The 13,988-nt window shown below is 44.5% G+C and overlaps 1 protein-coding gene across 1 annotated transcript in view; it reads left to right on the forward strand.

Moving 5' to 3' along the window:
• Positions 1-7,996: 7,996 nt before the first annotated feature.
• CAPN11 (calpain 11) overlaps positions 7,997-13,988 on the forward strand; it is a 38,968-nt gene continuing 32,976 nt past the window's right edge. Inside the window, exon 1 of the mRNA XM_061624817.1 lies at positions 7,997-8,196. The gene's annotated coding sequence lies outside the window, so the exon portion shown is untranslated. The remainder of the gene's footprint in view (positions 8,197-13,988) is intronic.

The following is a 13,988-nucleotide window of genomic DNA, read 5'->3' on the forward strand; positions in this document are numbered from 1 at the left end:
AGACAAATTCATGGAAGATGAAGCTACCAATGGCTACTAGCTATGAGGGCTATGCTCAGCCTCCATTGAGGCAGTGTGCATCTGAATATCAATTCCTGGAAACTGCAGGAGGAGGGAGTGCTCTTGCACTCAGGTCTTGCTGGCAGGTTTCCCATGGGCATCTGGTTGGCCACTGGGTGAACAGGACACTGGATTAGACGCACACTGGCCTGATCGAGCAGGTTCTTCTAATGTTCTTACTGTCACATGGTGAAGAAAAATGTTTCCACTAGTTAATTCTTGAACGAGTTTTTCCACAACAAAGATGTTTAGTTGTTGAGCAAAGGGGAAGGGTGGAAACCCAGCCTGGTACTACTCCTTAACTACAGCAAGCAGCTGGGCAAAAGGACTGATAAAAGGTATAGGAATAATTTGATTTTGGAGATAGCCCTACTGCATGATATACATGCATTATCAAGTATTGCTCTGTATGCTGTGGGAAAAAGTACTTCCTTTGTCTGTTCTGAATTCTTCCAACATTCAGCATCATTGGATGGCCCTGAGTTCTAGTATTATGAGAGGAAGAAAATCTTCCCATCTGCTTACTCCACACTATGCATAATTGTATATGCCTCTGCCATACCTCCCTTACTCACCTTTTGTTTAAAACTAAAAAGCCCCAAATGCTGTACCCTTTCCTCGTAAGGGAGTTGCTCCACCCCTTTGATCATTTTGGTTGCCCTTTTCTGAATCCTTTCCAGTTCTACAATAGTATGAAACGGTGTCATTGTATCTTACAAGGACCCCTGGGAGCAGAACGTGGCTCCATATCATCTGCATATGGAGAAACATTAAACCCCCAGGGTACCCCTGTCAGTGTGGGCCAGGCCATCCTGGGCCAGGTGAGTAAGGTAAGTGTCTTCACGTGTAGACCTTGAAGTGTACTTTCCCTTATAGAGTGAATGGCAATCAAAGGCTGGCCCTACCATTAGGCAGAGTGAGGTAGTGAATCCTGGTGGGTGGGGAGAGTTGGCGACGCATTGTGTTAGGCAGAGCTATATCCCAATTAGAGATGTGAAGGCCTGGAAAGAAACCGGAAAAAATTGGGGAAATTTTTTTCCTCATTTTTTCCCAAAGCCTTTTTTGCTTTTTTCCCAAAAAATTGAAAAAAATGGATTATGGAATGTTTTATTTTAGCATGATGAACAAAATGTTTCATTGAATCTTGTCCCCCCCTTTTCCTCAGTACTTTCTTGTGGGAATGGATGCTTTATGTCTGCTTGACACTGTGGAGGACTAGCGGAGACATAATTTTCTTTGTTATTAATGTTGATGGTTTCTTCTTTTTTCAATTTTTTTTTTGCCTGGTCCTCATAAACTGGCAAAACAAAAGAGGTTCCTTACAGTTCAGGTGTTTCTTACAGTTCAGGAGCTTGTAGATCCATTTGTTAAAAAAAAAAGTAAAAATTTAAAAATAAATTCAGTTTGCAATAATTGTTTGAATAAAATGCACTTTTAATATACCAAATGTGATAATTTTATGCCAAACCAACTTGTACATAATTACATTTCCTGAAGTAACAGTGACTTTCCATTTGTAAAAAGTGCTAATATTGCATTTTTTCAATTTTTCCAAAAAAATCTGTTTTTTTCTGGAAAAAACGGGGGGGGTGTGTGTTTCCCCATAGCTTCAAAATTTCCTGAAATTTTACATGTCTAGTCCCGTGGCGCAGAGTGGTAAGAGGCAGTAACGCAGCCGAAACTCTGCTCACCGCGGGAGTTCGATTCCAATGGAAAGAGGAAGTGGAATCTCTGGTAAAAGGGGTCGAGGTAAAGAAAGGCCAGGGATGGAACTGGCAATCTGACCCCATATATACGGTCTGCCTAGTAAACAAGACGTCGCCCACTCGCACTACAAGTGCGGGGATATCTTTACCTTTAGTCCCAGTCAGCTTGCCCAGCTCTCCCTAAGCTAGCCTGATGCCCCTCAGGTAGGCAAATGATGCTGTCTCATTGCCAGTGTTGAAATAAGATTCAAGGGCCAGTCCACTTGTCTCCAGCATGTGGATTTGTGCACCGTTCTTGGTCTCCGACAGATATTCCTGCGGTCCTCGATATGTTGTTGGACTCCAACTTCCACTTTAAGATGTTTTAAGTTGTTTTTTAAGATGTTTTGTTTTTGAGATGTTTTTAGTGTTTTGTCGCTTGTTTGTTGCCCTGGGCTCCTTCTGGGAGGAAGGGCGGTTTATAAGTTTAATAACAGAAAAATATAATAAAATAAATCATCTCTGGCTATTACTTGTCCTGACTGTGGCTGATGAGAGCTGGAGTCAAACAGCTACATATGGAAGAAAGGATTTAACTTCTAAAATTGTCCACTGAAACAGAACTGTCGTTAAGTCGTGCCCGCATAAAAGTCGCATCATGGGAGCCATACTCACGCCTCCTTCGTTTTCTCGGAGCACTCTTGCCACTGAGGATTAAGAAATGCCTGATCTGTGTCAATAGAGGGAGCTCACGAGTTGTGAGCGCTTGGTGATTAGTTTCCACAAGCACTGAAGCTCCCGTCCCGTTGGCCGTCGATAGCCCGCAGCTTGGGCAGGTCAGCGTTTTTCTTTATTAGCCCAACCAGAAGCTGGTCACGAACCAATCAAGTAAGGCTTGCGAAGTCTTAGCAGTTCTTGAATTGCCGACTGAGTCATCAATGACAGGGCCGGCCGGCGATGTTCGATTTCTAAAATTAAAGGCGCTAGGACTCATGCTTGCCTGCAAATCAAGTCTCTCTCTCTCTCTCCCCCCCCACCCCCACTTCCTCTGCTCTAAACTAAATACGGAAGCCCTTCAAGCCAAGGTGGAGGAGCGGGGGAAGGGCCAGTTAAGCCTTTTGCTTGTCATCTCATTGACAGGAAAAGGCACTTTGCACATGTTTTGCTCAGAGCCAGGGCTGCGTTACTTTACATATCTCAGCCCCTAGCAATGCGGAACACAAAGAAGAAAACTAGTTCCGGGGCTAAGCTCAAGATGCAACAACACCCTGAGTAACAGTGGCTTCCCCCGCCCCGTTACGTTGCCTCGTCGATCGGGGTGTGGCAGTGCCGTGGCCGGCATTGCTGAGGCCTGACTCAGAGAGTGGGGCTGAGATTTCAGAAAAACGCAACCGAGCTAGTCATCTGAATAGGCGGTGGCGGCGGTTCGACTCTTAAAGGCACAGAAGTTTCTATTGCTTCTGGGGTGAGCTCAAAGTCTCTCTGCTCCACTCACCCCAAAATAATAATCGTTAGCTCAACATCGCATAGGCAGTGTGTCAGATTTATGTGAGCACCGTCCCTTGCCCTCCTTCTTCCATGATCCAATACACACCATTTTTGCTCTGGAAGAAGTAAGGTGGGTGGTGGTCCATGAAAGCTTATGCCACCACCATAAAGTTGCCCCTGACTTTAAGGTGCCACAAGACTCTTCGTTGTTTTCAGGTCTAATAGGGCTTCCTTTCTGGAAATTGAATTTTGTGGTTTCTCAGGGGTACTTTTTAAAATCTGAAACTTTGACTAAACAAAGTGCAATATGGGTACTTTCTGTGCTATTGTCATAGATGGCCACTAGCCAATTGTGTTCATCACTGATAAAACGCAATATACCACATAAAATTGTAATGGTTTTGAAAAAGTTTTGTTAAGCTTTGTATAATAATAACAATTTATTAATCACCTTCTACACAAGCATCTCGGGGTGATGTACAATAAAATCAGCAAAAAAAATGAAAAACACAAAAAAGCAGATATATGTGAAACAAAACAAAAGCAATACAAAACTGACACCCATGGCAATACTTTACCACATGCACTCTCCTATAGCTCATTTTTAACAGGGGCATGAAAACCTACTTTTTTGTAAGACTGACTTACCATTTCGTGAACATGTTCTTATTTTTGTTTTCCTGTGAATTACAGAGAAGCTAGGAAAGTCACTTCTGCTGAATCAGGCCATTGGCCCATCCAGCCCAGTATTGTCAACAATGACAGGCAGCAGCTTCACAGGGTGTCAGGCAGGGATTTCTCTCAGCTCTACCTGGAGATGCCAAAGTATGTGCTCTGAGCCACTGAGCAACAGCCCTTCCCCTGATGTCTTCATCATCAGCACTCTTTGAGCACACATTGCCCTTTCCTTTCAAGCTGCCCTCAGTTTAAGCTGAAATCTACTCTAACCATACATCATGGCCTTCTCTACATGCCTGCGTTATGAGCAGCCAGCAATATGAATGGATGCATGTATGAAGAAAGCCTTAGCATTGCTACCATCCATCAACCACTGCATAAATTTCTTTGTATAACCATGGACACAGCAGTCAGTTTATATATATTTTTAAGCCATTTTTCCTCCAAGAAGCTTGGGGCTACATGGTCACTGCCCCCATTTTATCCTCACAACAAGCCTGCAAGGTAGGTTATTTATTTATCATTTCATTTATGCCTTGCCTTTCTTTTCATGATAGAAACCCAAGGCGGCTTACATATGGTTCCTAGGCAGTCTCCCATCCAGGCACTGACCAGACCTAACCATGCTTAGCTTCAGCAGGGAGCTGGCCTCATGTGCCTTCAGACCATAGCCAGGGAAGTAGATTAAGCTGAGTGATACTGACTGGTGATCCCCCGGTGTGCTTCATGACTGAGGAGGGATTCAAATCCAGGTCTTCTCAGTTCTAGATTGACACTCTAATCGCTACAAATTCTATATTATATATCAATAGCGAACTCGGGTGCTGAGTTATGGTGGCTATCTCGCCAAACAGGCCTTTTACTGAGAAACAAGAAGGAAATATCAGCATGCTCTCAAGGTTTGCAGTATAAAGAAAAGGGGGGGACTCAAGGGGCAAAACGTGAGGTTCCTCTGCAGTGTTGACATCACATGTTATATTGTTGGTACTTTGTGATAACATCAGTGGTGGTTATATCTGCTTTGTCAAGAGAAACCATTGAGGACATATGGTTACATACTACATGGTTCATACTAAGTCACACCTACCCAAAACTAGAAGCATAATATGTAAACTAAACAACCAGCAAGAGAGGAAAAAATTTCCCTGCGCTGCAGGATAAACCTGCCTCTGGAAAGCCATCTCCCTCTCTCTCCTTTCCTGTTGCTACCCTCTCCTATAACCTTTTCATCTCTATTGTGCCTGTAACCAGGCACTATGCATTGATCTGCTCAAAGACAACAAGGGAAATAAATAAAATGGGAGATTCAGGTGAGCTTAAACAAATAGTGACAGAGAGAGCGCCAGTCTCACCCAGCCACATTCCTCAATGTTGCCTTTCCCAGGTGTGTAGCTCAGGACCCTACCTGGACATTCCTCTCGGACATTTAGTGCCCTTCTGTGCTGCTCATCCAGCCTTTCACATCCAAGATATGCTGCCATCAACATTTTACAATTCCATATGTGTCCAAAGGGTGTAACGAATGCTGGCTGTGTATGTACACACAACTGCAGCTGCAAATCCAGCTGGGATGATAACAGTGGAAAGACAAAGGAAATAAATGTGGTGCTTGTTCCATTTTCAAGATTAAACAGGCACTGTGATTGCTGTCCAATGCCCACCTACTTGGGTGTAGAAGCAGATCTCAATGAATCCAATGGGACTTTCAATGTAAGCATAATGCAGAAAGATGGGCTGCATGACTAGCAACAGATGGAAGGTCATTTTAAAGCCGGTTGCCACTCTCTCCATCAGACTCCCATTGCTAAACCACCAACTCAGTCTTCATAGCGTATCAGTTGCGTTCAGATGGAATGGAAGGGTTCAAGGCTCAAGATGCACAAAAGAAAAGCCTAGCTGCTATGGAGCCATGCTCCCTTTAAAAAAAATGCAATAGCCCATCTAGCCTGAATGGAGGACAGAACTTGTAGAAAGGAGACCTAGTGATTTATGGAAGCAGCAGCTACACATCATAAATCAGAGGTTTAAAGATGAATAAGAACAGCAGTTCAGAATTCAGGAGTGTGGAAAAATTCTCAGCAAGGTTGAAATGCCCGTTCTTGTTATGTTGAAGATTAAAGGCAGGGGTTGCATTCAAGATTAAAGGAGGGCAGTATATTTTAAGAGTATTTGTTGCATAGAAATGTCATAAACAATTACCAGACAGCAGCAGAAGCAGCACCATCAGTGTGAATGACATTTTATACAGTATATGAGGCCAGATCCTGTGCCCCAAGGAGCTTACAATCTAAAAATCCACACAGGAGAAGCAACACATGAAGAGGAGGGAAGCAGAGGCAGAGATGAGTACATGGTGAAATAATAAGCAATTGTTTCATTTAGTGCCTGCTAAGGTTTGGTTACAGGTTTATGTATTCATTACTGCTGCTGCTGTGAGGGATCATTCTGCAATAAAGATTATATTTTTTGCATTCCATTGCCATTTAATTCCAGTCTTTACATTCACACGAACGACAACAGCTGAGGATCACACACTGTACACTGTACACTGATGGAGTGGCATCTCTTTCACGAAAGCTGATGCCATAATACATTTGTTAGCCTTGAAGGTGCCAAAAGAGTCTTTCTTGTTTTGCTACAACACACGGACAAGACAAACCCTCCAGAATTACCATCATCATCAACAACTACAGTACTACATTTGTATACTGCCTTTCAACCTAAACTCTTTGGCGGCTGTAGCTCAGTAGTAGAGCACCTGCCTTGCATACAGAAGGCCCCAGGGTCAATCCCCTGCCTTTCCAGGTAGGCCTGGGAGAGACTCCTGCTTGAAACCCTGGAGAGCCGCTGAGCTAGATGGACCGATGGTCTGATTCAGTATAAGGTGGTTTCCTATGTGGCAGCTCACAACATACTAAAACCATACGATTCATCAAAACCTGACATAAACCACAATTTAAACTAACCAAACACTAAAGATACCATCCCAGCAGCAGTTTAAAACAGCACAAAACTCTCCATATGTTAAATCAGCAACTAAAAATAGTATGTTGAAGACACCCGCTGTCTTATTCGCAGCGAAGAGTTTTGTGCTGTTTGCATGCCGACGTGAACTGCTTGATAACACTAGTGCAGCTCGGTATGATAGAACCACTGAGTTTGCCAGAGGGACAACTTCTAAGGAACAACCACATGTGATCTGAAAAATACAAGAACAGGCCATTCAGCCTTCTTTAAATTGCACCTCAGGGATGAGAGGACCCTAGGGATGGGTGAGAATTTCAATTCAGTTCGCATTTCAAGCAGAATGTATCAAATTTGCAATTTCCGGAACAATATGAAAACTGAAACACAGCCATCCTTCAAAATTTGGATTTGTTAGAATTTTGGGATGCAGTTTGCCAACTAAACAACATTTACAAAAATGCATGTATTAGGGGAAAGTGTGCATAAAAATGAATTCATGACTGAAAAAACATGCAAAAAGGCATGAAATGAGAAATGGCTTGCAAAAATGTGTACCTTTGTCAAAACTGCCTACAAAAATGTGTTTACTTGGAGAAATCAGCACTTAAATGGTGAATTTTCATGAGGATGTTTTAAAACAGAACAGCAGATTGCTGCATAAATGTAGAGAACTGAATTTAACATTGGGGGGAAAAGAAACTGAGAGAACCGAAGCTGCCAGATCTCTCCATCCCTAGAGGAGCCCCTGCCTGTTATTCTCGCCAACGTTTCAGGGAGCCGTGCACATTGGTTCATATCTAAACATATATAACTGCCATCCTCCGCTCTTGGAATAAGTTCGGGAAAGGTGGTAGGATGACTTTCGCACCTTTTCGGTGCAGGTTTGTGCCTTACACGGGGCAGGGGACCAAAGTTCGGTTCATTCCTCTGGGGCCAGTAACTTTTCATTGTCCCGTTAGGTTGTTCTTCCGTTACGCGCGTGACAAACGCCCGTGAGTGAAAACGGGAGCTCTTCAAAATGGACGGCCCGCAAAGCAAACCCAGCAGGAGAAAGAAAGGGGGGGGAGTTATTATCCCAAAGTGATGTTACGGCGCCTTTAAATCTTCCGCCCATCCCCCGCGCCCGTCCGGGCTCAATCTGAGCCGCCGCATGCACATCCTGCCAGGCCAAACCCCACCTTCGCAGTGCGGCGCCTGGGAGGGCAGCTGCTGAGCTCCAACTCTGCGGCGGTGAGCAAGTAGCAGGGCGTAGTAGGGAGGTGCCCACAGAGAGAGAGCGGCGGCGAAGAAGAAGCGGAACTCTGGCCTCGCCCGCGCCGTAAGTCAACTCTGGGGAGTTCTCCGGTAATCCGCTGAAGAGCTGGCTGCAAGGAGTGGCTGATTTCAGCGCGTCCCTCCGCGCAGCTGGCACTTTCTTTGGCGCTGCTGGTGCTGGGCCTTGGTTGGGACTCCGGCTTTGCCAAGTGCCCTGCCCCAACTTGGCGGAGGCAGCTGCTTCGCCCAGTGCCCGCCCCAAGGCAGGTAAGCCGCGGCACCAGCAGCTGGCCCGAGCATCCCCCATCTCCGCTGGGTACCTAGAGAAGCTTGGGAAACGAGGTGAGAGGCGGAGGGGGGTGTCCTATTAGACCCTAAACTAAGAGCAGAAAGTGAGCCCAACAATCCTCGTCCCCCATCCAGTAAAAATATTTTATTTTTATTTATTTTTTTTGAATTAAATAAAAAAATTAAATTTTTTTACTGGATGGGGGACGAGGATTGTTGGGCTCACTTTCTGCTCTTAGTTTAGGGTCTAAAATTGTATGGGAAGGGGGAGCAGCCCCATTGCACACTTTTCTTCAATGCTTTCTGTGAAAGGGGTGCTGAGATAATCGGTCTGTCCCTTAAACCTCCAATCGAGGATTTTGCTGTCTTTCGCTGCTTGTATGCACAGCGGGAAGCAAATCTGAGCGGACGCCAGTTTATGTGTAACGCTCTGGAAGGCCAAACCAGGGACAAACAGGATCAGCCTTGGGCTATGGAAGGGGTAGGTGCATTTCTCGGAAGATTGCTTTAAAGTCAGCACACTTACTAAACTACCCGGGGATGCCCTCCCTACTCTGCTTTGCCATGCCTATCTGCACTTTCCCCGGACCACTGAGTCTGGTGAAATGCCAGACTAGGAGGAAAACAATGCCAGACTGTGATAAGAACGCAGGAACAGCCGGCTGCATCAGCCCAGTGGCCTCATCTAGTCCAGCATCCTCTTCTACAATGGCTAACCAGATGCCCGTGGGAAGCCCAAAAGCTGGATCTGCTCTCCTGTGGTTCCTGAGAACTGGTATTCAGAAGCCTACTGGCCCAACAGTGGAGGTAGAACATAGCCATAAGAGTTAGTAGCCAATGATACAACCTTGGTGATCAAAGTTGCTTTCTTTGCTTACCTTTTATCTGGCTTTCCTTCTGATGTACTTTTTCTTGGAATGACGCCGATCGACAGGAGGTGGCCTGGGGAGAGCATCCTGACTGAAATTGCTGAGCAATTAGGAGAACAGCCTATGCTTTGAGGAGTACAAGGCAGAATTTGTGGCTTGCTGGGTTCATGTTTGGACAAGGGTTATGACAGGGTATAGCCAACATTGTGCTTGCTAGAAGTTGTTGGACTGCGGCTCCCACCACCACTTCCCCCGGACCACTGACCATGCCATCTGGGGCCAATGGAAGGTAGAGTCCAACGACATCTGCAGGGTACCACGATGGCTAGTGCTGGGGCTAAGAGGATTGTGCCAGACACCTGGAGAAGATGTTTACTTATTTCTCTTGCAGAGAAGACTCAGTTTCTAAAGCCCAGTGCTAGCCTGTAATCTGACCAGTTTAACATGTACTAGTAACTACTGTCTGCTTATGTCATAGTCATTGTTCCCATACATAAACAACCAAACACATATTGAAGGTATCAGTGGAAAAATCTCACTTTGCTCCATGGGCTATCTATGCATACAATACTGGCCACATTTTATAGACTTTTAAGGCAGTGGTTGATGACTAATAGTTTTTCTCTGGTTGTTAGAGCATGAAGCCCAGGCCAACAGAGGTGTGGGAGTGTATATAGCATAGCTATGTTATACTGATGTCTGTTTTCCTTATGCTCACTATAGATTCTCAATTTTTATTGGGTTTCCATGGAGTTGTGGTGTTGACTGCTTCACCCTGGTGTCTCCCTGCCATTTTTCTCAGGTTTTGTTCTAGGCTGACATAGCCAACATGGTGCCTTCCAGATATTGCCTGTTCATTGGCTATGCTGGGTGGGGCTGATGGGTTACAATTCACATCAGCCCCAGCCAGCATAGCCAATGGACAGGGGTGATGGGAGTTGTAGGCCAACAATATCTGGAGGACATCATATTGTTTTGTCCCTGGTCTAGGAAGTTGCATTCATCCATGTTTTTTCCACCCTGTCATTGGTACTTCCATTCTGATGCTGAGTTCTCTCTCTCTTTTTTTGTATTCTCCCTTGTGGGTCTGGAGTATGAAGTGCTTTTGGAATGGCTGGATTCAACTCATGGGTGCCCTTTGTGCTTTGGTGTATTTATTGTGGCAATTTGGGGCTTTTCCTTTTCAAAAATCTAGGAGGAAAACATATGGGACTCTCTGATAAGGTACTCCCATGGTATTAAAATGAGAGTTGCAGTAGATTTATCTCCTGAAATGTGAGCCAAAGTTCTTCCTGTTTTGCCAGTATAAATGATCGTCATTTATACTAGTTAATGCAATAATTACTTTTCACCCTCCTTCCCATGCTTGGACTTTTAATTGTCAGATATATATTTGTTCATTTAAATATTTGTTTGCAACTTGTTGTTTTTTAAAAAAAAATTAAAGATTTGCAAGATATGTTCTGGCAATTCATGGGGAGAACATAAGAACATAAGAAGTTGCCTTTTACTAAATCAGTATGTTGGTCCGTCTAGCTCAGTGTCATCTACACTGACTGGCAGTGGTTCTCCAGGGTTTTGGAACAGGGACATTCCCAGCCCTACTGCAGATGCCCAGGACTGGACCTGGGACTTTCTGCTGTCAGTGAGCTATGACCTTTCCCTGTGGGTTTGTTATGTCTCAGACACCAGCCAAGCAGTGCTGTGCAGTCTGCTGCTTCTGCAGAAATATTGAAATGGAGAGAAAATGACTTGCATACAATAGAATGAGTGTGCTTACAGAACAGCCTGACTGCTCAGATCTTATGTCTGCATGTACACACAGACTGTTGAGAGCAGGGCTGTGGAGTCGGTATGTCAAACCTTTGACTCTGACTCCCTATTTTTCTACTGTCCGACTCTGATGCCTTCATAAATGGCAAATGTATATTAATGTATTAATATTAATGTATTAATATTAAAATATTAATTTTATTTTAAAGTCGGAGTCAGTAAATTTCTTCTGACTCCACCCAAAATTGCTTCCAACTCCACGACTCCAACTCCACAGTCCTGGTTGAGAGAACAGCTACCTTATGGGAATATAGCTTTATTTTTGAACATAAGCCCTGTTTTGATCTGTCTGCTGTCATGGAATTGGGATATCTTCCTGATTTAAAGTGAAGCAATGCTCTCCAAGGAACATAGGGTGGATGCTCCAGACTTATGCCTTATTCCTAGGATAGGTAATGTGGTGCCCTCCATATGTTATTGGACTGCATCTTCTACCACCCCTGACCATTGGCCATGCTGACTAGGCTGATGGGAGTTGGAATGCAACAACGTCTGGAGGGCGCCTCATTGCCTGTCCCTGCCATGGAAAGATTTTTATCTAATACTCTCCAAAATCCAAATTATTTGCTAAGGAACACAAGCGCTGTGTTAATACCAAATTATGCAAATTAAGGACATATATTTATATCGCCAAATTTATTCTGATTTTGTCATTTAGGTGTCCTGTCCACTTGACTTTTTTTTTCTTTTTGGGGGGTTAATAAAAGCTATGATGGCAAGTAGGCAGAAGAAAAAGCAGGGATGACAATAAGTTCAGAGGACAAAAAACTTGTGCTGGACACTATCAGCACTTCTGTGCTTTACTCGCAATCATGAGGGCTAGACAGTTGCTTTTTTAAAACAACACTGTCTTGTATGAACTAGGCCATGTTCACAACTTGAACGAAACCTGCATTGTCCACCATACCCCCGCTTGTGCAGGATGCTACTGATCAGGATCAAGCTCCTGGAACTGTCTGCTTCCTTTCTCCGTATGGGATGCTCTGGTGGCATTTTAATCACCTACTCCCTTGAACTGTTCTGTGCAGACCTCAGCCAGGGTGCTTGTTGCATTGCAGCAGGCGCCTGTTACTAGTCCTGAGGGGTGTCAGGGAGCCAAGGCCTTTTTCCCAAATACAGCAGAGTGGTGGTGACTGAAGGACCAGAGGAAGTAGGGGAGAGACATTCACTCTGCCTGAAGGAATTTGTTGTATGTTGGTAGGCAGTTGCTGTGTGTTCAGTGTTACAGCACTGATGCTAGATAATCCGGGGGCTGCCTTCTGACATTGCTGAAATACCTGCAGATCTCTGGATATAGCTTACAGCTGTGTGTGTTTCTGTGTAAGGAGATTTGACCTTCCTCTTGGGAAGGGGGGGTACAAGTAGGAGGCAGTCAGCTTCTGCATCTGCGTGGGCCTCTAAGTGGCACCACGGCTCCCCTCTCCCTTCTGTCCGTGATTTCCTGTCGTGCATGCACAACAAGATGTTACCCCTTAATGCCATTTTATTTTGGGTTTTGTACTTGCAATCGCTAAACACCAAGTCATGCAATCAGCAAATTCAATTCCTGCAGATATACAATGAGCAGGTAATGGAGAAAGCTATGCTGAACTCTTCTCCCTGACAAGACAGCTTTCCAGTGGCAGGCAGTGTTTTACCTTACGGAACAATCAAGCATGTAAACATCACCCACTCACCCAATACCCTTACCTGCAGTGATCCAATCCAAGAAAATTGTTCCAACTGGATTCTGTTGGCTGTACAAATTGACACTAACTCAGATTAGAGTCTTTGGACTCCACTGATGAACGGTGTTCCTTTAACTGCTCTTGTGCTGCCCTAAATAAGAGTAAAAAACCAAAGAGTTAAGGAATTGCTAATGGAAGGGATCTTCAATATCATCACCTGGACTGAAATTAAACAGAATCTGCATCTGATGAAGGCCTGTGTGTGTGGACTTAAATGTCACAGATGAGCTTGCACCTTGGAAATCTGCAGCTTGGTACAACAGTTCTTGCAGATCAGAGTCCCTGCAGGGAGAGGTATTTTAGAAAGTCAGTAATGTAGGACTTGACCCTGGTGTCAGTGTTGCAGAGGAACAGTGCTTCCCGGGGAAGAAACTGTACAGAACATTTTCCTCACTTGGAATTCAGAAGTACCATTTTAGCTTGCACTTAAAGTGGCAGGAAATGCAAGTAGCAGGAAATGTTTTTTCTGCAAAATCAAATGATTGTACCAGCTGTTCGTAAGCCTTTTTTAAAAGCTGCATGGGTTAGAGAGTGTGCTGGACGGGTGAAGGGGATGGCAGAGAGAAAGGTATCCTTTTCCATTTGCAAATGTTTGGAAGCTGACTAAATACTGGCTAATCTGATCAGCAGAGTGCCAGGTTTGGAGGATACAGTGTGCAAATGACTGGGAAGGCGATTGTGAATTAAGCTATTCAAAACACTAGCTGCATTTTGGAGTTTACAAAGCAGCGTGACTTCTTGGATATAACCTGCTATGTGCACTTGATCTGTGGAGGTGGCTTCGATCTCTGGATGAAATGTGAAGTCCAAAGGTGCATTCTCCCTGTAGCATTTTCCCAGAAATTGTAGTGCTACATGCTTGATCTCAGGAAATTAGTATTTAAGGGTGGACACTGTACTCCAAAGTTATAGAGAAAGAGGGCCTGGAGCAGCCCACAACTCATGTTATCATTGGGCCATAGCTCAGTGATACGGTGCATACTTTACATGCAGAGGACCCTAGGTTCAGTCCTCATTATCTCCAGGTAGGGCTGGAAAAACTCTGATCTGAAACGCCAGAGAACCACTGCTAGTCAGTGTAGGCAGTACTGGGCTAGATGAACCAATGGTCTGGTTCTCTATAAGAGCTTGATATAACT

Source organism: Rhineura floridana, chromosome 4 (genome assembly GCF_030035675.1).
Source record: "Rhineura floridana isolate rRhiFlo1 chromosome 4, rRhiFlo1.hap2, whole genome shotgun sequence".
Taxonomy (NCBI): Eukaryota; Metazoa; Chordata; class Lepidosauria; order Squamata; family Rhineuridae; genus Rhineura; species Rhineura floridana.